Source organism: Suncus etruscus, chromosome 3, assembly GCF_024139225.1.
Source record: "Suncus etruscus isolate mSunEtr1 chromosome 3, mSunEtr1.pri.cur, whole genome shotgun sequence".
Classification (NCBI taxonomy): Eukaryota; Metazoa; Chordata; class Mammalia; order Eulipotyphla; family Soricidae; genus Suncus; species Suncus etruscus.
The window spans coordinates 42,936,974-42,963,320 of NC_064850.1; the positions used below are offsets into that span (position 1 = coordinate 42,936,974).

Sequence of the window (26,347 nt, forward strand, 5' to 3'; positions counted from 1 at the left end):
CAATAACTTTAAAACTTTAAAGAAAGTGCAGAAAACCGTAGCTTAACGGTATTCAAGCTAAATCACAAAGATTAAAATCCTTCAAAACTGGATTCCTCCTCATCATTATCTTATGTCCAGAGTTCAGCTGTATCCTGATGTGAGGGTATCAGCGTAGACATTGTCATCATCACTGAGTTTGCAGATATCATCTCTGCTGTCGGTCTCATACAAAGCGCAGAATATTGTGGGTTAAATAGTTCAGTGGCATCCGGTTCAGTTCATCTGCCTACCTCTTCAGCTCAGCTGCGACTTGTGGACTGAGCTGAAGCACCGCCCCCTCCAGCAGATGGCAGAAGACCACTGGAGACTACATGCATTTGATTCAGTGCACGCGCACCCAATCAAATACTGTAACCTGTATGACCCGAGTATAAGCCGAGTTCAGATTTTTTAGCACAGATTTTGTGCTGGAAAAGCTCAGCTTATACTCGAGTATTTACAGTAATTTCAATACTATAATAGGAGGGACCATTTCAAATTCTCACCATTTGTTTTGCACCCACAAAAACCACTCCAAGGGGGGCCAGAGCAGGGACACAAGTGGGAGGGCGTTTGCCTTGCATGCACTAACCTAGGACAGACTGCGGTTCGATCCCCGAGGTTCGATCCCCCAGTGTCCCATATGGTCCCCCAAGCCAGGAGTGATTTCTGAGCACATAGCCAGAAGTAACCCCTGAGCATCACCGGGTATGGCTTAAAAATAAAACAAACAAACAAAAAACACTTCAATGGCATTAACAATCTCTCAAAACTGATCAGTTTTGTGCAAGTAAACCATGTTTCTTTTAAAAGGACTTGTGCACTTACCCAGGCTCAAGGATATTAAAATCTAGCACATAAAGCCCATTGCTAGAGGTAGTCTTACAGGCAATATATTATTATGGCAACAACCATCAATTACAGTTAAGAATTTTTTTCTGTAACAACCAATGGATAATCAAATATTGTAACAACTGAAGTATTACTGAGCAAAGTGTATTTCTACAGTATTCAGTGTAGCTATTCAGTTTTCTAACTTAAAACAGCCTATGATAACTGGCAACAAAGAAGGTCCTTGCAATAATAGACTGGCTCTGCCTGAGAACTTATGATATAATTATTGCATGTTGCTAATATACTATCTAAACATTAAAGATACTCCTAAAATATTTTATGATTAAGACATTACACTACAAAAAAACCTTATGCTGGGGCTGGAACGGTGGCACTAAAGGTCTGCCTTGCAAGCGCTAGCCTAGGAGGGACCGCGTTCAATCCCCTGGCATCCCATATGGTCCCCCCAAGCCAGGAGTGATTTCTGAGCTCATAGCCTGGAATAACCCTTGAGCTTCACTGAGTGTGGCCCAAGAAAACACACTATATATATATATATATATATATATATATATATATTTATTTATTTATTTATTTACATTACAGCATTACATTACATTACATTACATTACAGCAAATGAATTTTCACAATGGTCAGGTCAAATGCAATTACATCCTAGCAACAGTGTGTTTTGCACAGTTTAAGCCGTTCTTTAGTCAGCTTCTTCCTCTGATTCTTCCTCAGTTTCTAACCAGGTTAGCCACTGATTCACCTGGAACAAAGCCTTGCCTTTCCCTGGAAATTCTTGGGTTATGTCTTCTTTCCAATTCAGGAAAGCTTCTTTCTCAATAATTCCCATGTCATAGAATGAATAAAAAAGCAAAGCAACATGACTTTTGGAAAGTTGCCGTGGTAGCAGTGCACCTGACTTGTAGATATAGGGCACTGACTTGTAGATCAAAATGATCTTTTTTTTTTTTTTTTTTTTTTTGGTTTTTGGGCCACACCCGGTAACGCTCAGGGGTTACTCCTGGCTATGTGCTCAGAAGTTGCTCCTGGCTTGGGGGACCATATGGGACACCGGGGGATCGAACCGCGGTCCGTCCAAGGCTAGCGCAGGCAAGGCAGGCACCTTACCTTACCTTACCTTACCTTACCGGGCGCCACCGCCCGGCCCCTGATCAAAATGATCTTGAAGAAATTTCTGCATCACTGATTTGAAAGAAAGAAGCAATTGTTTTTCTTGCTCTAACTGTTCTTTGGAAGGAGCAGAGGAAGAATCTGTTTCATCACTGGGTGGGCTTCACTAGATATCTACTATTAAGAAGCTAGTCATTAAGATGTTCAGAAATGCTTTATCTACATGAAGCTTGAGGGACATGTTATCTTTTATCCACTTATATATGGTTTGAGGGGATGGATCCAATTTTATTTGCTTCAAAAGTTCCTTCTCCAGAGCCCGGAGAGATAGCACAGAGGCGTTTGCCTTGCAAGCAACTGACCCAAACCTAAGGTGGTTGGTTCGAATCCCGGCTTCCCATAAGGTCCTCCGTGTCTGCCAGCAGCTATTTCTGAGCAGATAGCCAGAAGTAACCCCTGAGCACTGCCGGGTGTGCCCAAAAACAAAAACAAAAAAGTTCTCCAACTTGAGCAGTGGGAATAAGAAACTCAGTCCTTTCCTTCCAAGATCTCCAACATGCAGTCCTTATTCTGACCAATTTCTGGGAGCAGAGGCCGGTGAGGTGGCACTAGAGGTAAGGTGTCTGCCTTGTAAGCACTAGCCAAGGAAGGACCGCGGTTTAATCCCCCAACATCCCATATGGTCCCCCCAAGCCAGGGGCAATTTCTGAGCACCTAGCCAGAAGTGACCCCTGAGCGTCAAATGGGTGTGGCCCCCCCAAAAAAAACAAAAAAAATTTTCTGGGAGCATTTTCTGCATATTGACCTTGTTTTGTTAAAAAGTTCTGGGGCCGGGTAGGTGGTGCTGGAGATAAGGTGTCTGCCTTGCAAGCGCTAGCCAAGGAAGGACCGAGGTTCGATCCCCCGGCGTCCCATATGGTCCCCCCAAGCCAGGGGCGATTTCTGAGCACATAGCCAGGAGTAACCCCTGAGCGTCAAACGGGTGTGGCCCAAAAACAAAAACAAAAACAAAAACAACAAAAACAAAAAAAAGTTCTGTTAAGGGCCCGGAGAGATAGCACAGCGGCGTTTGCCTTGCAAGCAGCCGATCCAGGACCAAAGGTGCTTGGTTCGAATCCCGGTGTCCCATATGGTCCCCCATGCCTGCCAGGAGTTATTTCTGAGCAGATAGCCAGGAGTAACCCCTGAGCACCACCGGGTGTGGCCCGAAAACCAAAAAAAAAAAAAAAATTCTGTTAACCATTTTGATTTTGTAATTTGGCTAATTGCTGAAGACAAAGTAAGAAGAAAGGAAAATGGGTGCCACTTTTCAGTGATTGAGCTAGTTTTGAAATGCTCACCAGCTCTGAAATGATGGTACGAGCTGCAAACTGTGCTAAATAGGATTTCACCAAAGGGATGTCAACCTCCAATTTGGGGCACTCGTCCAATACATTCAGGAAAGCCTGCATGAATGTCACTTGTAGCAATCCCTTTCTGTTTGAGTAAACTGGTCAACGAACTTGCTTTTTCTTTATATTCATCACTTCGATCTAAAGACAAAACAATTACTTTGCTTAGCATCTCAGGAAGAAAGTGGTTAGGAGTCTTCATTGCTCTTACACCATTGACAGCTTCATTTGCTTTTCCACTACTCAGATACTAGGTGACAACAGTTTCAGTTAGCTTAAGTAGTTCTTCCTTTGATGGAGGTGGCTTTTTACTGATCTTGGCAGGCTTTTCCTATATAAATGGTGGATTTGTTTTTAGTCTGAGCTGAGGTGTCTGTCCCAGAGGTGGTGTTTGAGTGCATGGTGGTTGTACACTAGGAGGAATCATAGTTATCTGGGGCTGGAGCTTTGGCACTTGATTTTTACTCATTAGGATGATTGAGCAGGTCTCAAGCTCATCTGCATTAAGCTGTACTTTCTCAGAAAACCCAGGTGGCATATCCTTCGACTGTCCTTGCAGCTAGGATAAGAGTCCCTGACTCTAGTTATGGTAGAGCTGGCTTAGCCCCTGGCTTTTCATAAACTTACCTCCCATCTCTCCAAACTGTGTGGGAGGCATGATGTGTCCCCCATGGTCTTTGATTTGAATGATGACGTCCCATGGTGGGTGAAAATCTATCCTGGATAACTCCTGGACCAATACCAATTTTGCTACCTGGCATTGGTCCAAACATCAGCAAGTCCTCCAAGTGGGTCCCTATCCATTTTCATACTGGATGGTATGAATGGTCCCTCCAGAAAGAAGTCACTTCTCATCCCTTGAGCCATAGGAGCAGGAATAAACACTCCTAGATCTTTTACTGTATCTTGTCGATTTTATTGATCATCTTTGATCCATTGTCAAGAAAAGCCTCCTGAGGAACCCAGTGGTATTCTCGCAACTCTAAGGTGTCCTGCAGTAGGAAACAAATCCTCATTGGCAATTCTTTACTTAACATCAAGGAACACATTCGGTCAAAGTACTGATCCATTGGGGCTAGAAAGATAGCATGGAGGTAGGGTGTTTGCCTTGCATGCAGAAGGACAGTGGTTCGAATCACTGGCATCCCATATGGTCCCCCGAGCCTGCCAAGAGTGATTTCTGAGCGTAGAGCCAGGAATAACCCCTGAGCGCTGCTGGGTGTGACCCAAAAACCAAAATAAATAAAGTACTGATTCATTAAGGACTTGGCTCATTCATGGTCTAGTCGAGGTCCCACTGTCCTCATTATCTAACAGTTACTCCAAATCCTCTCCCATATCTTTTATAGGACTCTCTTCTTTTCCAAAAGTGTTTTGATGCACTTATGAAGAATAGATGCATGAATAAGATCAAGCTTTCCAAGTTATCCAATGAATTTGATATTCCAAAACATCTTGATCTTAGCAATCCTTCTCGGGGATGAAGGGATTTTCACGCTTATCATAGACATCACCATTTCTGGTTCGATTTTCTTTTTTTTATTATTTTTTTTAGTTTTTTTTTTTGTTTTGTTTTGTTTTGTTTTTTTTTTTTTTTTGGTTTTTTGGGCCACACCCGGTGACGCTCAGGGGTTACTCCTGGCTATGCGCTCAGAAGTCGCTCCTGGCTTGGGGGACCATATGGGATGCCGGGGGATCGAACCGCAGTCCGTCCTAGGCCAGCGCAGGCAAGGCAGGCACCTTACCTCCAGCGCCACCGCCCAGCCCCCGTTTTTTTAGTTTTTATTGTGACTGAAATTCATTACACAGAATTATTTACGGTACATAGTGACAATGAATGAAGGGCATTCCCACCATCAATGTTGTCCTCCCTCCACTCCTGTTCCCAGCATGTCTCCCATATCTCCCTCCTTTACCACCGTCCCCCCAGAATACTAGTGTAACTGGTCTCCACTTTACAGCTTACTGTAGGTTGGGTAACTATTCTGTTTGGTGTTCCAGTCTGGTCATTTTTTATTTACAGTACATTTTCATATGACTGGTCCTGGTATCATCTTTTTCCCCCACTCAATTTATGAGGCTGAATGATTCAAGTTATGCTATTCTGTTGGAGATAAAAAGGTTAAGGAAAAGAGAAAAAAATTTGGTATCAACTACTAAAAAAAAAGAAAAGAAAAGAAATCACCAAATAATATCCATAAAAGTGGAAAAAAAAAAGAAAAAAGGGAAGAAAAAAGAGAAGGCAAATAATATCAAAAACAGACAAAAACAAAACAAAACCAAACCAGAAAAAGTAATTGGAGTGGCAGGGTTTGGTGTTAACCCACTTTTTTTTTTATAGGCACAGTAAATATTGGGAAAGGAAGGAAATTTCCATGGCCTAAGAGATTCAGGGTTTCTCCACTCTTGAAACATATTGTCATGGGAACAACCACTGGCTCCATACCTTCTCATTGCCATATCCTAGGGTTTTTTTTGTTTTGTTTTGTTTTGGTTTTTTTTTTTTTTTTTTTTTTTTGTGGTGTCAGGAAACTTTTCTCTCAGTTGTGGATGAGAAAATCAGGCCACTGTAGCAAGCAATCTTGGTATTTGCACAGGTCCTAGGACAAGACCTAGGATAGAGTCTTTAAGGTTCTAGAGGTTCTGTTATAACATTGTTGGTGTTTTCAGTGTCCTGTATCATGTGCTCCATGTTTTGCTAGTTCCCTAAGCCAAAGTCTAGGAAATTATGGTTTCAAGGGTTCTGCTCAGTCTCTGTTATCAGAATTGGGCCTCTGTACTAAGAAATCTTGATTTTTGTAAGAGACCTGGGCTATAGCCTAGGGTAGGGTTTTTCTTAATAGTCTCAAGGTAAGTTCTGCCCAGTCACGGTTGTCAAAGTCAGTTTTCTGTAGTTAGTGCTCTTATTTTTCATAGTTCAAAGGACGATACATCTTCTGGTTTCCCTTTAGTGTTAGGTGATGTGATAGGACCTCCTGGTCTTAGGTCAAGTTGTCATTTCCTCGCTGTCCTTGTCATATTTTTTTTTTTTTTTTTTTTTTTTTTGGTTTTTGGGCCACACCCAGTAACGCTCAGGGGTTACTCCTGGCTATGTGCTCAGAAGTTGCTCCCGGCTTGGGGGACCATATGGGACACCGGGGGATCGAACCGCAGTCCGTCCAAGGTTAGCGCAGGCAAGGCAGGCACCTTACCTTTAGCGCCACCGCCCGGCCCCCTGTCCTTGTCATATTAACACTAGAACAAGTATATCTCCTGACAGAGCTTAGTTCCTGGTGTTGTTGCAGGGAGTTGTTTCAGTTATACATCTAGGATCTGGGATTTGAAAATTAACAGTGTCCAATCTCGTAGACACTGAGTTGTATCCACATGACAGATGTCCACGATGGGAGGCACCCTTGTATAAAAACTGTGAGTTCTGGGGCCGGGCGGTGGCGCTGGAGGTAAGGTGCCTGCCTTGCCTGCGCTAGCCTAGGACGGACCGCGGTTCGATCCCCCGGCGTCCCATATGGTCCCCCAAGAAGCCAGGAGCAACTTCTGAGCACATAGCCAGGAGTAACCCCTGAGCGTCACAGGGTGTGGCCCAAAAAAAAAAAACCAAAAAAAAAACCAAAAAAAAACAAAAAAAAACTGTGAGTTCTTATCCTTAGAAGATAAGATCTTGTGTCTGAGTCCATGATTTCCCCTTATTTACTGTGTCTATACAAAAACGTATGGTGTCCTTTTGTATTGCTGGTGCTATTCTGGGTAAGGATGACAGGCCACACATACAGTATCTGTGGTGTGGTCTGAGATTTTATCCCAGGCAAGACGTTTTCTTGGTTTTTGTACCAAGCCGCACCAAAACTGGTGAGGATAAAGAAAATATGCATATATAAAACATAGAGCAAGTAGATAAAACTGAGATAAAAAAGGTAAGTTGAGAGAAAAAAAAAGGAAAAAATTTGTATTTGAAAAAAGAAAGTGATGGGGGAGGCTATCTGTATGTTTAGGAATACATATCTTTTGTTTTTATATTTTATTTAAACACCTTGATTACATACATGATTGTGTTTGGGTTTCAGTCATATAAAGAACACCCCCCATCACCAGTGCAACGTTCCCAAATCTCCCTCCTCCCCACCCGACCCCTGCCTGTACTCTAGACAGGCTTTCCATTTCCCTCATACATTCTCATTATTAGGACAGTTCAAAATGTAGTTATTTCTCTAACTAAACTCATCACTCTTTGTGGTGAGCTTCCTGAGGTGAGCTGGAACTTCCAGCTCTTTTCTCTTTTGTGTCTGAAAATTATTATTGCAAGAATGTCTTTCATTTTTCTTAAAACCCATAGATGAGTGAGACCATTCTGCATTTTTCTCTCTCTCTGACTTATTTCACTCAGCATAATAGATTCCGTGTACATCCATGTATAGGAAAATTTCATGACTTCATCTCTCCTGACAGCTACATAATATTCCATTGTGTATATGTACCACAGTTTCTTTAGCCATTCGTCTGTTGAAGGGCATCTTGGTTGTTTCCAGAGTCTTGCTATGGTAAATAGTGCTGCAATGAATATAGGTGTAAGGAAGGGGTTTTTGTATTGTATTTCTGTGTTCCTAGGTTATATTGCTAGGAGTGGTATAGCTGGATCGTATGGGAGCTCGATTTCCAGTTTTTGGAGGAATCTCCATATTGCTTTCCATAAAGGTTGAACTAGACGGCATTCCCACCAGCAGTGGATAAGAGTTCCTTTCTCTCCACATCCCCGCCAACACTGTTTATTCTCATTCTTTGTGATGTGTGCCAATCTTTGGGGTGTGAGGTGGTACCTCATAGTTGTTTTGATTTGCATCTCCCTGATGATTAGTGATGTGTAGCATTTTTTCATGTGTCTTTTGGCCATTTGTATTTCTTCTTTGACAAAGTGTCTGTCCATTCTCCCCATTTTTTGATGAGATTAGATTTTTTTTTCTTGTAAATTTCTGTCAGTGCCTTGTATATTTTGGAGATTAGCCCCTTATCTGATGGGTATTGGGTGAATAGTTTCTCCCACTCAATGGGTGGCTCTTGTATCCTGGGCGCTATTTCCTTTGAGGTGCAGAAGCTTCTCAGCTTAATATATTCCCATCTGTTAATCTCTGCTTTCACTTGCTTGGAGAGTGCAGTTTCCTCCTTGAATATGCCTGTAGTCTCAATGTCCTGGAGTGTTTTGCCTATGTGTTGTTCTATATATCTTATGGTATTGGGTCTGATATCAAGGTCTTTAATCCATTTGGATTTTACCTTCGTACATGATGTTAGCTGGGGATCTAAGTTCAATTTTTTGCAAGTGGCTAGCCAGTTGTGCCAACACCACTTGTTGAAGAGGCTTTCTTTGCTCCATTTAGGATTTCTTGGTCCTTTATCAAACATTAGGTGATTGTATGTCTGGGAAACATTCTCTGAGTATTCAAGCCTATTCCACTCATCTGAGGGCCTGTCCTTATTCCAATACCATGCTGTTTTGATAACTATTGCTTTGTAGTAAAGTTTAAAGTTGGGGAAAGTAATTCTTCCCATATTCTTTTTCCCAATGATTGCTTTAGCTATTCGAGGGTGTTTATTGTTCCAAATGAATTTCAAAAGTGCCTGATCCTCTTCTTTGAAGAATGTCATGGGTATCTTTAGAGGGATCACATTAAATCTATATAATGCCTTGGGGAGTATTGCCATTTTGATGATGTTAATCCTGCCAATCCATGAGCAGGGTATGTGTTTCCATTTCCACGTGTCCTCTCTTATTTCTTGGAGCAGAGTTTTATAGTTTTCTTTGTATAGGTCCTTCGCATTTTTAGTCAAGTTGATTCCAAGATATTTGAATTTGTGTGGCACTATTGTGAATGGGATTGTTTCCTTAATGTCCATTTCTTCCTTATTACTATTGGTGTATAGAAAGGCCATTGATTTTTGTGTGTTAATTTTGTAGCCTGCCACCTTGCTATATGAGTCTATTGTTTCTAGAAGCTTTTTGGTAGAGTCTTTAGGGTTTTCTAAGTAGAGTATCATGTCATCTGCAAACAGTGAGAGCTTGACTTCTTCCTTTCCTATCTGGATTTCCTTGATATCTTTTTCTTGCCTAATCGCTATAGTGAGTACTTCCAGTACTATGTTGAATAGGAGTGGTGAGAGAGGACAGCCTTGTCTTGTGCCAGAATTTAGAGGGAAGGCTTTTAGTTTTTCTCCTTTGAGGATAATATTTGCCACTGGCTTGTGGTAGATGGCCTTAACTATATTGAGAAAGGTTCCTTCCATTCCCATCTTGCTGAGAGTTTTGATCAAGAATGGGTGTTGGACCTTATCAAATGCTTTCTCTGCATCTATTGATATGATCATGTGGTTTTTATTTTTCTTGTTGTTGATGTTGTGTATTATGATGATAGATTTACGGATGTTAAACCATCCTTGCATTTCTGGGATGAAACCTACTTGATTGTGTGGATGATCTTCTTTTTTTTTTTTTTTTTTTTTGGGTGACGCTCAGGGGTTACTCCTGGCTTTGCACTCAGAAGTTGCTCCTGGCTTGGGGGACCATATGGGACGCCGGGGGATCGAACCGCGGTCCGTCCTAGGCTAGCACAGGCAAGGCAGGCACCTTACCTCTAGCGCCACCGCCCGGCCCCAATGGATGATCTTCTTAATGAGGCATTGAATCCTATTTGCCAGGATTTTGTTGAGGATCTTTGCATCTGTATTCATCAGCGATATTGGTCTGTAATTTTTTGGTAGCATCTCTGTCTGGTTTAGGTATCAAAGTGATATTGGCTTCATAAAAGTTATTTGGAAGTGTTTCCGTTTGTTCAATTTCATGAAAGAGTCTTGCCAGGATTGGTAGTAGTTCCTCTTGGAAAGTTTGAAAGAATTCATTAGTGAATCCATCTGGGCCTGGGCTTTTGTTTTTGGGCAGACATTTGATTACCGTTTTAATTTCATCAATAGTGATGGAGGTGTTTAGATATACCACATCCTCTTTCTTCAACCGTGGAAGATTATAAGAGTCCAAGAATTTATCCATTTCTTCCAGGTTCTCATTTTTAGTGGCGTAGAGTTTCTCAATGTAGTTTCTGATTACCCTTTGAATCTCTGTCATATCAGTAGTGATTTCTCCTTTTTCATTCCTAATACGAGTTATCAAGTTTCTCTCTCTCTCTCTTTTTCTTTGTTAGTTTTGCCAGTAGTCTATCAATCTTGTTTATTTTTTCAAAGAACCAACTTCTGCTTTTGTTGATCTTTCAGATTGTTTTTTGGGTTTCCACTTCATTGATTTCTGCTCTCAGCTTTGTTATTTCCTTCTGTCTCCCTATTTTTGGGTCCTTTTGTTGAGCACTTTCTAGTTCTATTAGCTGTGTCATTAAGCTACTCAGGTAAGCTCCTTCTTCCTTCCTGATGTGTGCTTGCAAAGCTATAAACTTTCCTCTCAGTACTGCTTTTGCTGTGTCCCATAAGTTCTGATAGTTTGTGTCTTTATTGTCATTTGTTTCCAGGAACCTTTTGATTTCCTCCTTGATTTCATCTTGGACCCACTGGATATTCAGTATGAGGCTGTTTAACTTCCAGGTGTTAAAGTTTTCTTCTGAGTCCCTTTGGAATTCACAAATAATTTCAGAGCCTTGTGGTCAGCGAAGGTAGTCTGCAAAATTTCTATCCTCTTGATATTATGGAGGTATGTTTTATGTGCCAGCATGTAGTCTATCCTGGAGAATGTCCCATGTACATTGGAGAAGAATGTGTATCCAGGTTTCTGGGGATGGAGTGTCCTATATATATCCACTAGGCCTCTTTCTTCCATTTCTCTCCTCAGGTCTAGTATATTCTTGTTGGGTTTCAGTCTGGTTGACCTATCCAGTGTTGACAAAGCCGTGTTGAGGTCCCCAACAATTATTGTGTTGTTATTGATATTATTTTTTAGATTTGTCAACAATTGTATTAAATGTTTTGCTGGCCCCTCATTTGGTGCATATATGTTTAGGAGAGTTATTTCTTCCTGCTCTACATTCCCTTGATTAATATAAAATGTCCATCTTTGTCCCTTACAACCTTTCTGAGTATAAAGTTTGCATTATCTGATATTAGTATGGCCACTCCAGCTTTTTTATGGGTATTGTTTGCTTGGATAATTTTTCTCCAGCCTTTTATTTTGAGTCTATGTTTGTTCTGACTATTCAGGTGCATTTCTTGTAGGCAGCAGAAGGTTGGATTGAGTTTTTTGATCCATTTAGCCACTCTGTGTCTCTTAACTGGTGCATTTAGTCCATTGACGTTGAGAGAAAGAATTGTCCTGGGACTTAATGCCATCTTTATATCGAAATTTGGAGTGTTTTTTGGTCAGTCTTGTCTTAAATTAGGTCTTTCAGTTTTTCTCTTAAGACTGGTTTTGAGTCTGTAAAGTTTCTGAGCTGTTTTTTGTCTGTGAAACCATGTATTTTTCTGTCAAACCGGAAAGTGAGTTTTGCTGGGTACAGTATTCTAGGTGAAGCATTCATTTCATTCAGTCTTGTCACAATGTCCCACCACTGCTTTCTGGCATTGAGTGTTTCTGGTGACAGGTCTGCTGTAAATCTCAAGGATGCTCCCTTGAATGTAATTTCCCTTTTTGATCTTGCTGTTTTCAGAATTCTGTCTCTATCTGTGGAATTCGTCATTGTGACTAGGATGTGTCTTGGGGTATTTTTTCTGGGGTCTCTTTTGGTTGGTGCTCTTCGAGCATGCAGGATTTGATCACATATATTCTTTAGCTCTGGAAGTTTCTATTTAATGATGTTCTTGACTGTTGATTCTTCCTAGAAATTTTCTTCCTGGGTCTCTGGGACTCCAGTGATCCTTTTTTTTTTTTTTTTTTTTGGTTTTTGGGCCACACCCTGTGACGCCCAGGGGTTACTCCTGGCTGTGCGCTCAGAAGTTGCTCCTGGCTTCTTGGGGGACCATATGGGACGCCGGGGGATCGAACCGCGGTCCGTCCTAGGCTAGCGCAGGCAAGGCAGGCACCTTACCTCCAGCGCCACCGCCCGGCCCCGACTCCAGTGATTCTTAAGTTGTTTCTGTTGAGCTGATTCTTAAGTTGTTTCTGTTGAGCTTATCATAGACTTCTATTTTCATCTGTTCCCTTTCTTTGACTAATTTTTCCATTGTCTGTTTATTTGCTTTAAGTTTTTTTTTCCAATCTCTCCCGCTGTATGGAATTGTTATTTATCTCATCTTCCACAGCACCAAGTCTATTCTCAGCTTCTGATACCCTGTCCCAGAGCTTATCCATTTTGTCATTCACTTCGTTTACTGAGTTTTTCAGGCCTGTTAGTTGACATGTTATTTCAGTTTGGAGTTTTGTGATTTCTGTCTTCATATTTTCTTGGTTCTTAATAATGTTCTGTTCAACTCGATCCATGGTTTCTTTGAGTTCGTTGAGCATCTTCCATATTGCTAGTCTAAAGTCCTTATCTGAGAGGTTGATTAGTTGGTTGGTCATTATCTGGTCAACAGAATTGTCATCTTCATTCTCTATGTCTGATGCTGACCTGCGTTTCCCCATTGTCACACTTGTATTGTGGGTTTTTCTACGTGTTGTGGTGGTATTCATTGACTAAATGATGCAGGCAGCCACACTCCTCTGGCTCCGCCCTTTCTGGATGGGTCAACTTGCCTCCAAGGAAGGGGAGTCCTCTGTGGATGAAGCCTCACACAGGATCAAATCTTAGGCCCGAGCACGCAGCAGAGAAGACAGTCCAGAGTGAAATGCTGGGCTTCAGTTATCCAGCACAGTTCTTTTTTTTTTTTTTTTTTGGTTTTTGGTTTTTGGTTTTTGGGCCACACCCGGCGGTTCTCAGGGGTTACTCCTGGCTTTCTGCTCAGAAATAGCTCCTGGCAGGCACGGGGGAACCATATGGGACACCGGGATTCGAACCAACCACCTTAGGTTGTGAATCGGGTGCTTGCAAGGCAAACGCCGCTGTACTATCTCTCTGGGCCCCTCCAGCACAGTTCTTAGTGTGATTTTTTTCTTCTTGTTGCGATGGTGTTTTTTTCTTAGAAAGAGCGCCTGGCCGCAGAGCGAAGCGGAGCGGCCGTGCTCTTCTGGAGCCTCTTTTCGACCCACTCCCAAGAGGTTCACGCAACAGGACAGTAGACAGACACACACAGGCAGCACTCACAATTTTTCATAGTCGGGCCCCACTGGGCAGGCGTAGTTTCGTGGATTTTCCCAGCCTGATGTCACAAACAGGGGACCTGGCTTCTCAGGAATACATATCTTAAGATGCATTATTATAAATGTATTAAGCTTACGTAGGCAATATAGGCCTCCCAATTAGGTCTTCTGCGATATTCTTGTGGGGAGTGAAAGCCAAGGCACTTTTTCGTATCACAGACTTTGGTCTCGAGTTTAATATATGATTTTCAGCATTTCAGAGTCCTGTAATGTTTTTGAGCTGGGAGTTTTGCTGCAGCTGATTCCGGTATCATGCATCAGTCCATGATTTAATGGGGGTGAGAGGGGTCACAAGCTTGAGTCAGCAGGCGTGTTTGTTGTAGTTTCTTGCTGAGACATGAAATGGGGGAACGAGAGGGTGTCTTTCATTGAGGAGCTGGATGGTGGTTTGTTGGGGAAGGAGGTCGATCTTGGTACCTTGCACTTTCAATCAGCATCTCTTCATGTGGTTACTTTTGCAAGTCAGCCCCTAAAGAGGTTGACTGATGGAGGGATGGAGGATGAGGTCTTTCCCCTCCAGCTCGGAGCACGCGTCTGCCACCCTGTTCAGCGGGCGGTTCTGAGGTGAAGCGGCGGGTAAACAGCTCGCAGACAGTCAGGCTTGTGGAAATATTAGCTTTATTCGGTGGACAAGACTGAAGCCTCAGCATCAGTTCCAGCCAAAAGCCTTCTGGTTCAATTTTCAAATTCATCTTGCAATTTGGAAATTAGGAGGCGTCTGAATGTTATGCTTTGCTTTTGTCCTGGCTGACTCTCTGCAGCTGGGCCATTAAAGTTTGGTGCATCCTCTGCCAATTGTAGACATGGCGGAGCATACAATGAGCTATACTTTGGCTCTTCTAGGGCTTTGTCAACAATCATCAGAGTGACCCCTTTAAGGATGAGTTTAGACTCTATACTCTCATTGAGGAGCTCAAGGCTTATCTTGCCAAACTTGAGGAGTAAGCTTATTTAGTATGCCTCTTACTTTCCTGAAGATTGCATTATGTCGTTCTTTTTCATTAATGAAGTTGTTTGCTGCCAACTTGTCATCTAGTGCTTCGTGCAGACATCCATTTCTAAGTGTTTTGTCATGGGGTTTTCCCCAGGAATTCACTGTTGCCAGCAGTCTTGGGATAGTGCTAAGGTGCACTCCTACTTCCTCCTCCGCCCAAAGAAGCACTGAAATGGGAAGCACCCCCCTCTGCAATCGCACTCTCCACTTTGGCCGCGTGACAGTGAAGAATCTTCAAAAGAATATTATTAGTGGGTGAGGTGAGGAGGGGAGGGGACTGGAGAATGAAAAATCTTTCCCAAGAACTCAGCAGCTGCTATTGCAGCTGCCTCCTCAGGATCTGGTCAATGGGGACTGGGACAGGGATTATGGACAGGGATGGGAAGGGATGGGGAAGAGAACAGAAAACAAAAAAGTGGGAGGAAGAAGTTGGAAAGGGTTTGAAACTCAGCTTCGAGGGGTCACTGCCAATACTTGCCACCACCTCCATTTTTTCCTCTCTTCCAGTGAGATGTCATTTAATCTAGGTCCTGTTAACCTTTCCTTGGACCTTCTGTTCTCTGAAGGTTCTCTGAGCTCAGCCCCTTCGCAGTGAACTGTTTCACTTCCTCACCCAAGACTTGAACACAAAGAGTGATGATACAGATGTGAAACCCTTTAACATGCTGAAAACAGGAGCAGGTCTCGCCTTGGCCTTCCAGTGTCCACAGAGGAAAATCAAACCTCTCCACTCTCATGACCTTTTCATACCAGCTGAGATTTTTTTTGTTTTGTTTTGTTTTTGTTTTTTGGGCCACACCCGGCGGTGCTCAGGGGTTACTCCTGGCTATCTGCTCAGAAATACCTCCTGGCAGGCATGGGAGACCATATGGGACGTTGGGATTCGAACCAACCACCTTAGGTCCTGGATCGGCTGCTTGCAAGGCAAACAACGCTGTGCTCTCTCTCCGGGCCCACCAGCTGAGATTTCTAACAGCAGGCAGTTCAAGGGCTTTGTTTATAAAGCCCCCATTTCTGGTGGGCAGCAAGTGCTCCATTTGTATCTTAGGACAGAAAAGAATGTAAACAATAGCCTGAAGTAGATAAGACTTCCAAGAGGTGCAGCCTGGAGAGAGCCAGCAGGCTAGCCTAGTGCCTGGACCTCTGGGTGGGACACAGTTACCCTCAACCCCTCAGACTTGCTTAGTCACCTTCCAGTACCCTTTGTGTTCACTGGGCAACTTGCCCTCAAGTAGTAGGCGTGATTTCCTATATGCTCATACCTGAGATGGTGTGGGGTGCTCTGAGGTCAGCATGTCTAGAACAAGGCTGGGGAGCAAATGGTTTGCAGCTACAAAGCCAAGACATTCAAGTGAGGGGCATGGGCTTTTCAGCAAATGCGGGGAGTATTTGCACGAATTCCTTTGTGTAAAAGACTTGAGACCCATGGGGACCTGGTGATAGTCCACTGGGGGGGCACTTGCTGTGCACACAGCTGACCCAGGTTCCAGCCTATACCCTTATGATCCCCTGAGCCCTCTCAAAGTGATTCCTGAGCACAGAGCCAGGAGTAAGCTCTGAGCACCCTTGGGTGTGACCTCAAATCAAAACAAAGGAAAAATAACATAGAAAGAGTTGAGATAGCACAGTAGTAGGGCGTTTGCCTTTCATGCTGCCAACTCAAAACAAACATAGGTTCCATCCCCAGCATTCCTGAGCCTGCCAGGAGTGATTTCTGAGGGTAGAGCCAGGAGTAACCCCTGAGCGTTGCCGGATATGGCCCCCCAAAACAAAACTAAACAAAACAAAGAAGACCAAAACCAAAATAAAACAAAAAAGAGTTGAGAGGGCGAGAGTGGTGGTGCTAACCTAGGGCGGACTGCGGTTTGATCTTCCGGCATCCTATATGGTCCCCTAAGCCAGGAGTGATTTCTGAACGAATAGCCAGGAGTAACCCTAAGCGTCACCCAGGTGTGACCCAAAAAGAAAAAAAAAAGAGTTGAGATCCCTACCTCATACTATATACAAGTGAATTCAAAATGTTTTAGGAGGTGTGGCCCAAAATAAAAATGTTTTAGGAGCTTAAATATAAAAGCTCAGGTATAAAAGCTAAGACTTTAAAACTTCTCTAGGAGAAACCAAAGGGTTTGATCTTCATGCCTTGGGCTAGGCAGTAGTTTCTTAACAGTGACAATAAGTCATACGTTACAGGTGCTGGGGCCATAGCACGCAAGTAGAGCTTGTTTGCTTTGCATGAAGTCTGGTTTCAATTCTGCAACACCCCGTAGATGTCAGGAGTGATAATTGAGTGTAGAGCCAGGACAGGAGTAAGCTATGAGCACAGCTAGGTGTGGTTCCCCATACCCAAATAAAAACACACACCAAGAAAAAAAAAAGAGCATAGAAGGGAGATAACATAGGGACAGAGTGTACAGGTAGACATCCCTGAAAGTTTATTTTGGGGACTAGGGGTATGTTTAGGACATACCTGAGCAGTGCTCAGGAAAGAGCGTCTTCTGGTGGTGCTCAGAGGACCCATATGTGGTGCTGGGGATTGAACTGGTTCACTTGTTAGGCAAGTGCTTTAACCCTGTGCTGTCCCAGCCTCAAGATCCTGGGTTTGGTTCTGAATCCTGCCTGGGTCCTTGAGTGTTGGCAGGTATGGCCCCAAATTAAAAAAAAAAAAATTGTATTTTATCAGAAGCCAGAGCAATAGCACAGTGAGTAGGGTGTTTATCTTGCATACGGCCAACTCAGATTCAGTCTCTAACATCTCTTACGGTCCCCCAAACCTGCCAATAGTGATTTTTGGGAGCAGAACCAGGAGTAATACCTGAGTGTGGCTAGATGTGGCCCAAACCACCACCCCCCAATAGAATTTTCTTTTTTTTTTTTTCTGGTTTTTGGGCCACACCTAGTGACACTTGGGTTACTCCTGGTCATGTGCTCAGAAGTTGCTCCTGGCTGGGGGACCATATGGATGCCGAGGATCGAACTGAGGTCCGACCTGGATCAGTGCATGAAAGGCAAATGCTCTACCGCTGCACTATCACTCTGGCCCCCCCAAATTGAATTTTTTTTTTTGTTGTTGGTTTTTGGGTCACACCCGGCATTGCTCAGGGGTTACTCCTGGCTGTCTGCTCAGAAATAGCTCCTGGCAGGCACGGGGGACCATATGGGACACCGGGATTCAAACCAACCACCTTTGGTCCTGGATCGGCTGCTTGCAAGGCAAACGCCGCTGTGCTATCTCTCCGGGCCCCCCCAAATTGAATTTTATCAAAAATTTTAAAGAGCACTGTTAACCATGCTGAGTTGTGACAGGATAGCTCAAAGCAGGGGAGTCATTTTGCAAGTCATATTTCTTAGAAGGGATTTCATGTAGAATAACATAAAGAATACTAACAATTCATTAATAATACCTCCATGCTATCTCTCCGGCCCCTGAACTAGAGCCATTGAGTAAATGCTTTCATTGTAGAACAGTCTCTGGCCTCTGCTAGTTTATCTGGGAACTTCTTTGAGACTAACAGCTTCTCCTGTAGACTTTCCTTTCTCTTCTCTCTTCTCCCCTCCCCTTCTCTCCTTTCATCTCCCCTTGTCTGCTCTCCCTCCTCTCCTACCCTCTTTACCCTTCTCCCCTTTGTCCTCCACTCTTCTCCCCTTTCTTCCACTCTCTCTTCCTTTCTCCTTGGAATCATCACTTCCTCTCTCAAATTCTGGAACAGACAGTAAAATGTGAGCTTGGGGTTTAGACCTGCATCTTGTCAGAGGATCTGAACTTGGCTTCTCAGCGATTGTGCCTCTTACAGCCTAGGCATGACTGAGTGGGAGACTGATCGCCTCCCTGGGTAGGCCCAGCACATCAGTAGAAGCATGAGTGAATGTCTGTCTATCTGACAGAGGCATTTCTCTGTCTGACACTTGTGCATCAGCAGAAGCATGAGTGTCTGACATGAGTGAGCTTCACTCTGATGTGTCTGTCTGTCTGTCTGACCACTCGCCTAGGTCAGTCCATCACATCTTTGTATGGAGCCCAAAGGCAGGGCCCTTCCCTCCACCTTCCCAGGGCGGAAGCTTCTGAGAGAAGCAGTACCTTGTCCATCTGGCCAGGCAGTGTGGGCTTAAGTTTGGGGGCCCCCGGGCTCCCAGAAAATCCTGCCTTTATACTGTCTCCCACTTGCTCCCCCCTTCCTTTCACTAACTGGCTGCCGACAGTTGTCTGTGTGTCTGTGCCTCCTGGTTCTTCCAGAGCTCTCCGCTGTCCTTGGAGAGCTGAGGAAGAAGCAGGATGGAGAGGAGGTGCAGCCAGCATCTGGGGCCCCTTTCTATAGTCAATGTGCTAGAGAGCTGGGGGTCATGTTCTTCCCCCACATGAGAAACTCCCACACCCATGTTCTTGTTTAGGAAAAAAAAACAACCAAGTTCTCTCCCCTACTTGAACATACCAGAAGCACTCACCGTGGCAGCTGAGGCTACTACCACCCTCTCTGGGTGGTTCCGATGACCCGCCAATGGGGAAGAGGGGATGGTAGTACCTATTTTGGGGATCAGCCTCCATATACCTAGTACCTGCAGGTGACCCCATGCTTATGAACCAGGGTCCATTAAGTGGATGTGACCTGACCTTCAGTGATTTGGTGGTTTGGTTCTGGTGGGGAGGGTGAGTGAGACACCTCCATCTATGTGGGACGCCCAGAACTAGGGCAGAGAGAAGTTGTGAGGCCACTAGCACCCAATATCAGGCCCCGGACTTGCTTTCATGTCATGGCTTCAGCCTCTGCCTCACTGTTGGCAAAGCAAGGCTGCTTGCCTGGCATGTGTGAGCACAGGGTTCAGGCTCAGAACCCTTTTATTCCTGCTCCCTTGGCCAGCCCCTCAGTTCTCAGGCTGTGGAAGGAGGTGGATTATGGCCCCTTCACTTCCTGGGTGCTGTGTGTGTCTGACTTTTGGGGTATCTTTCTCTGGAAGGGTTGGGCTGACAGTCCTCTCTGTCACAGCTGGAAAGGGGAGGTGTTCTTCTTGTTTGTTGTGGCTGAATGGAGAGGGGGGCACACCAGTAATGCTTAGCCCAGAGGTCAGGCCAGACCAGAGGTTTACACATTTTTGTTTTGTTTGTTTTGGGATCACACCCAGCAGTGCTCAGGACTTAACTCCTGACTCTACTCAGGGGTCACTCTTGGCAGGCTTGGAAGACCAGATGGGACGCCAAGGATTAAACCTGGGTAGACTGCAAGCAAGACTAACACCCTCCCCATAGTACTATTGCTCCAGTCACTAGGGTCACAAATTTATTTTGCCCACCACTCCCTTTTTCCTTGGGATTAGTCATGACCTGAAAATATACTCAATGACCCTCCTTGGAAATGTACCTCTTCATCAAACAGACAGAATATATCTCCATTAGCAGGTGAGGCTGTGCCACTCCCTCTTCAGGACGCACTGATCTGACAGTCATCATTCAAGCCCGGCACTGCCCAGTATTGCCCAGCCAGGGCCTGAGCATAGGGTGTGTGCTAGAACCCACCCTGTGTGTAGGCTCTCCTACCATCACGGGCATGCCTGGACAACAGGCTGGGCTGAACACACCTGTCTCTGTCCATGTGCAGCGGACAGATGTCCTTGATGGTCTGGGATCAGCCAGGACTCCTGACTCCTATAAGGAAAGACAGCAACAGGTTTTCTTCCCTCTACCATCTGCAGCACAGAGCAGGGTCTCCTGACTTCCTCTCACCTGCTGCCACAGCCCTGACTCCACAGATTTAATCTGCACTGGCTTGTTGTAACCCACCTTCCTGGGAGAGGGTCTCTGGCTGGCCTAGTGCCATGGAGTAAAGGAAAAGCAGAGATTTAGGTTTCTCTGAATGCTTCAAGGCAGGATGCTCTTTTTTTGCTTTGGCCCAATCAAGAGGATGCAGTCACATTGCGTCAGGTCACATGTCCCACGCAAACAACCTTAGGGTTAGGGTTAGGGCACAAGTCCCGATGGGCACACGCCCTGACAGGCACACATCCCAATGGGCACACGCTCTGGCAGCAGATGCAGCTTCTCTTTCCAGATTTGCTTTCTGCATCGCCCAGTCCCTTTTCTTTCTTACTCTATATTTGCTGCAGGAGCCCAGAAAAAACAGCAGCAGAGGAGAGTTCACTGGGTCAACAGTGAGTGAGGTTTAGAAAGAATCGAGTGCTTATTTTCGAGTGCTCCTTCTCCCCGTGTCAGCAAAAAGGCATCTTTTACAAAAGCCCTACACTTCCAAGAGTGCCAGGTGACATCAGCTCCTTAGGAGAATCCTCTTCAGCTCCTCAGCCAATGCCAGGGTGTCACCAGCTTCCTGGGCGGGTCTTCATTAGCTCTTCAGCCAATGCCAGGACGTCATGAGCCCCCTGAGCAGGTCCTTGTCCCTTTGCCCTCATACCTACCAATTTTTTTTTTTTTTGATTTTTGGGCCACACCCGTTTGACGCTCAGGGGTTACTCCTGGCTATGCGCTCAGAAATCGCTCCTGGCTTGGGGGGACCATATGGGACACCGGGGGATCGAACCGAGGTCCGTCCTACGCTAGCGCTTGCAAGGCAGACACCTTAACTCTAGCGCCACCTTCCCGGCCCCATACCTACCAATTTTTTAACATCTAGGTTCCAGGCTGGCTGTCAGAGGTTTTGTGAGGGCATAAACACTGCCACAAGCCTCTGCTAATGGAATCCCTTTGGAGAAGAAGCCACAGTTCTATTTTGGATGAGGAAAAAGACCACCTTATGTATTTTGGAGGGAAATCAGAAATAGAGCCTGATGATCAGAAATAACTAGCTGCTTGAGGGAACCAGATCTACTTATTTAATCAGGCCTTATCAGGTTATAGCCCTCTTGTTGCGCTTTCTTCATCATTATCACTGCTTTCTCTGATTTCTCCATCCAGAATTGTGAGCTTAAATTAGGAAGGGGTGAGGTAGACTCCAAGCTCAGTGCTCACATCTGGGCCTGTGTTTCCCTGAGCATGCTGGCATCTCGCCTGCCATCTAGTTGCTCCCTCTGCCTTGCTCACCGGTGCTGGGAATCCCAGAGTTTATTCTCTTTAGTCTAAATATGCATTGGAATTACACCCCTGGACAGTGGGTGTTAGGAAGCAGAGCCTCTGGAGGTGTTCCTTCGCCCTGAGATTGTGGATTCCATGAGGAATAGGCCATGTGGGAGTGATTGGGGTTGATTCTCAGCTTCCTGAGGACTCCAAACGCTCCCTTCCACCCTGTCTGTGTAGCTTCTCTGCCTCACAGCTGGAAAAGTCTAGGCCAGTGGTCAGCAACCTTCGGCTCGCGAGTCACATGTGGCTCTTTACACTTTTAATTTGGCTCTTCTGTGTGCCGGGCGGCCGCTCCAGGAGTCAGGACTCTGCTCCTAGCCTCTGTCAGTGCCTGCCCTGTGTGGCTGTCAAAATAAATTTCAATCGTGGTTTTGGTGAGATTTGGCTCAGTTGAAGGAAAAAAAAGGTTGCTGACCACTGGTCTAGATAGTTCAATTCTTTCTTTTCTTTTGTTTGTTTTTGGCCACATCTGGCAACATTGCTCAAGAGTTACTTCTGGCTCAGTGCTCAGAAATCATGCCTAGCAGGTTCATGGGACCATATGGGATGCCAGGGATCCAACCCGGGTCCATTCAGATCAGCCACATGCAAGGCAAACACCCTTCCTGCTGTGCTGTTGCTCCGGCCCTAGACAGTTCATTTCTCACGGACCCTTCCCCACAACCCCTTGGCCAGATCTGCCCCAAGAAAGTCCCTTCTGGGCCCAGAGAGATAGCACAGCGGCGTTTGCCTTGCAAGCAGCCGATCCAGGACCAAAGGTGATTGGTTCAAATCCCGGTGTCCCATATGGTCCCCCATGCCTGCCAGGAGCTATTTCTAAGCAGACAGCCAGGAGTAAACCCTGAGCACCGCTGGGTGTGGCCCAAAAATCAAAAAAAAAAAAAAAAAAAAAAAAGTCCCTTCCTTATTTAACAGGCCAAGGCCTCAGGAATCCAACCAGCTCTAGAAATATTTTCATTGACAGCTTAAGTGTGCCCATCCATCCCCATTCCCTAGCTTTTGTGGACCTGGGTTGTCTGTCCGTCCCCACTCCTTTGCCTCCATGGACCCAACAGGGCTGGGCATGCTTTGGTTCTTTCCTGTCACTACTCCATGTGGTCCATCGGTGACTTCTAAGAGCTGTGATGTCAGGGACAGGGCTGCAAGCCAGTTTGTAGCATTGGGAAATCACAGTTCATCATATCACTACTTGGGGCTGGCATCTGGGCAGGGACTTTTCATCTGAGCTGGTGATTCATCGACTCCCTCCTCCACTGAAGGAGTCACTGATGCTCCGACAGAGCTCAGAGAAATACTAGAGTGAGAAGTTTGGAAAGTAGAGTCCTGAATTCCAGCATGATTTTGCATAAGGAAACAGAGGTACCATCAGCTTTTTAGGAATGAAGAGGCTCTGAGGAAGCAGGACTGGGAACTTCCTCCCTGCCCAGTGCCGTCTGAATATTTCCAGCAATATTGGTAGACACTCAGGGCAGGCAGATGGGCCAGGGATGTCTGTCTCAGCAAGCGCCCAGACTCTGTGGGCCTTATCAAGGCCTGTGCTCCAACATATGCCTAGCAAGTGCCTTCAGAAACACACTGGACCAGGGAGAAAGAGTCCTGGGTACTTTCAGAAATGGTTGGCATACTGTGCTTCATTCATCATGTTGGAGACACTTCTGGAAGTGATCTGAAATGCAGAGAAAAGGCACAGAATATTTACAAGCCCTTTGGGCCTCAGGAGTTTTATCCAGTGAGACCTCCTGGACCTCTGCCTCTCCTGAGGAAGACTTCAGTCTCATTAGACGGCAGTACAAAGTTGGGGTGAGCTGTGGTCCTGTCCAGGTAGGGTCTATGTGACTGTTTTGGGGTCAAAACCAAACATATGTATGGGTCTACTCCTGGCTCTGTACTCAGGAATCACTCTTAGCGGTGCTCAGGGGATAATGTGGGATGCAGAGATTGAACCTGGGCTGGCTGTGTGTAAGGCTGACACCTCTCTGCTGTGCTATTGTTCCGGCCCTGTAAGTGCCATTTTGGTGAAATGGGTCCAGGGTTCAGCCCACTTGCCCCAGCACACTCACTGAGCTCATGGTTTCATCATTGGTGGCACGTGTTTGTGGGTCTCATTTGTCACTCCCAGGTGTGTTCTGGCCTCTTAGGTGTGGCAGCTCTGTCAGTCTCCAAAGGCTCATGCTGTGCCCTTGGTCACATAGAGCCAGAGTGACACATAGGACAGGCTCAGGGTCTATCCCACAGCTCTCAAGAGTTTCAGTCTGGTGCTCATGGGCACTCCAGGAAAGGCACCTGTGTGAAAATAACCCTGATGTGGGCACGCCGCTTCTGGGTCTCCAGCCAGGCTTGCCCAGCCCAGTTCCACCCCACAGCTGCATGGGGAGCTTCCAGCGGGGGGGGGGGGGTGAGGGGTGGGACAGTGCTCCCTAGAAGCACAGAGCTGGAGAACCCCTAGTCCCTGTGGCTGCCACTGTGGAGGTCGGAACTGGAGCAGGAGCCCCCGATGGGTCCCTGATGTGCTTCCCGCTGCCATCTGTAGCTCACCTTCAAGTGCACCAGAGACTTTCTTGCCACGTTTCTGGCCACCTGAATGACTTTGGAGCAGCTGCGCGGCTCATTCAGGAAGATAATCTGCCTTCTCATTCTATGTGTGCCCCAGAAAGAGAGCTGCTGCCTTCTTCCAGTTGCGCCTTGCTCTGAAATATCTTTTTTTGTTTGGTTGGCTTTTGGGTCACACCTGGCAGCGCTCAGGGGTAACTCAGGGATCACTCATGGTGGGCTTGAGGTAACCATATATAGGGCCAGGGATCAAACCCATGTCGACTATGTGCAAGGCAAGCGCCCTCCCCGCTGTGCTATCGCTCCGGGCCCCATGTTCTGAAATCTCTGACTCTACAAGCCATCAGGGTGCAGCCTCAATTGGGCTGGAGAAGGGGTTTCAGCCGTCCTCCCCCAGAGCTAGGGACCATGTTCAGAGGGAAGTGCTCACTCCATCACCACGAGTTAGATGTGGGGATGATGTGCAGTGGGGTCTGCTGAGCCATTTTGTACTTAAAAGCATTTTTTTTGTTTTGTTTTTTCGGCCATACCCGGTGATGCTCAGGGGTTACCTGACTATGTGCTCAGAAATCGCTCCTGGCTTGAGGGACCATATGGGACGCCGGGGGATCAAACCATGGTCCATCCTTGGCTAGCATGTGCAAGGCTTGCGCCACTGCTCCAACCCTTATAAGTATTTTTTTTTAAATAAATGCCCCGTGCCACCTAAACCAGTAATTTTCTTTTTTTTAATTATCTTTAATTAAACACCGTGATTACAAATATGATTGTAGTTGTATGATTACAGTCATGTAAAGAACACCCCCCCTTCACCAGTGAAAGATTCCCACCACCAATTTCCCAGATCTCCCTTCCCCCCACCCCACCCACACCTGTACTTGAGACAGGCTTTCTATTTCCCTCATTCATTCACATTGTTATGATAGTTTTCAGTGTAGTTATTTCTCTAACTGCACTCATCACTCTGTGATGAGCTTCATGTCATGAGCTGCCACCTACATGGGTAGATGGGGGGAAATAAGAGTTGGGACTGAGGTAGTAAAAGATTAGAAATGAGCTTTGTAGGGCAGTATCAAGGTCACAATATAAGATGGATATTATGCATATATAAACTATATGCATACAATACTATCAATAGGAGACCAAGGAGAAAAAATTTCCAGTGACTGTCCCAACATAAACTAGTGCTACAATGGCCCACCCTCCTCCCAAAGTGCATTCCCATTAGTGTAGGAAGAGGTAGGGGGAAAGCCTGATGACCCTATAGAGTCCACCCGGACCGGCACCCAGGGAACGCCTGGAGTCCAGAGGAAAAAGACGGGGATGGTTGGGGGCCTGCCAAGCATCCCAGCACTCCTCAGGCTAAGGAGAAGGCCTCTGGCATGGGGACTTCCCAAACCACATACCTGGCAAGAGTTGGCCTCCAGAATCAAAGGGGAAACTGGAAGCCAGATATCTGCCCGCCCTCCTCCCCATGCACCTCCCCCCTGGAGTACAGAGGGAGGGGGGGAAGCCTGAGGACCCCTAAGAGTTCACCTGAACCCACTTCTGGCCATCTGAGCTGGCACCCAGGGAAGGCCTGGAGTCAGGGGAGAAAGAGGGGGACGGCTGGGGGCCTGCCAAGCCTCCAGGCACTCCCTACGCTAGGGAGAAGGCCTCTGGTATGGGGCCTCCCCAAACCCTATAACTAGCAAGATCTGGTCTCCAAAATCAAAGAGGAAACTGGAAGCCAGATATCTGTCTGCCCTCCTCCCCATGTACCACCCCCCTGGAGTACAGAGGGAGGGTAAGCCTGAGGACCCCTAGGAGTCCACCTGAACCCACTTCTGGCCATCTGAGCTGGCATCCAGGGAAGGCCTGGAGTCAGGGGAAAAAGACAGGGACAGCTAGGGGCCTGCCAAGCCTCCCAGCACACCTCAGGCTAGGAATAAACCAGTAATTTTCAATCCTCAGTTCACAGACCCTGGCTGATCCACAGGTGTAAAAAAGGCTGCATGAGAGGATGATGGACCCACTCTTAGGGGCTCACCCACCTCACTGGCCTCCTGACAAAGGGCCATGCAGACAGGGTGACTTCCCGACCATCCTGGCTCATGGTCATGGTTAGTAATGGGTGTGACAGGACAGCTTTTCAGTAACT

General features: G+C 45.8%; 1 protein-coding gene and 1 pseudogene across 1 annotated transcript in view; one reads left to right on the forward strand and one right to left on the reverse strand.

The window, feature by feature from the left end:
- EML1 (EMAP like 1) overlaps nt 1-26,347 on the forward strand; it is a 669,910-nt gene that overhangs the window by 155,668 nt on the left and 487,895 nt on the right. The window lies entirely within an intron of this gene.
- On the reverse strand, nt 1,569-24,291 carry LOC126004293 (eukaryotic translation initiation factor 4 gamma 2-like; annotated as a pseudogene).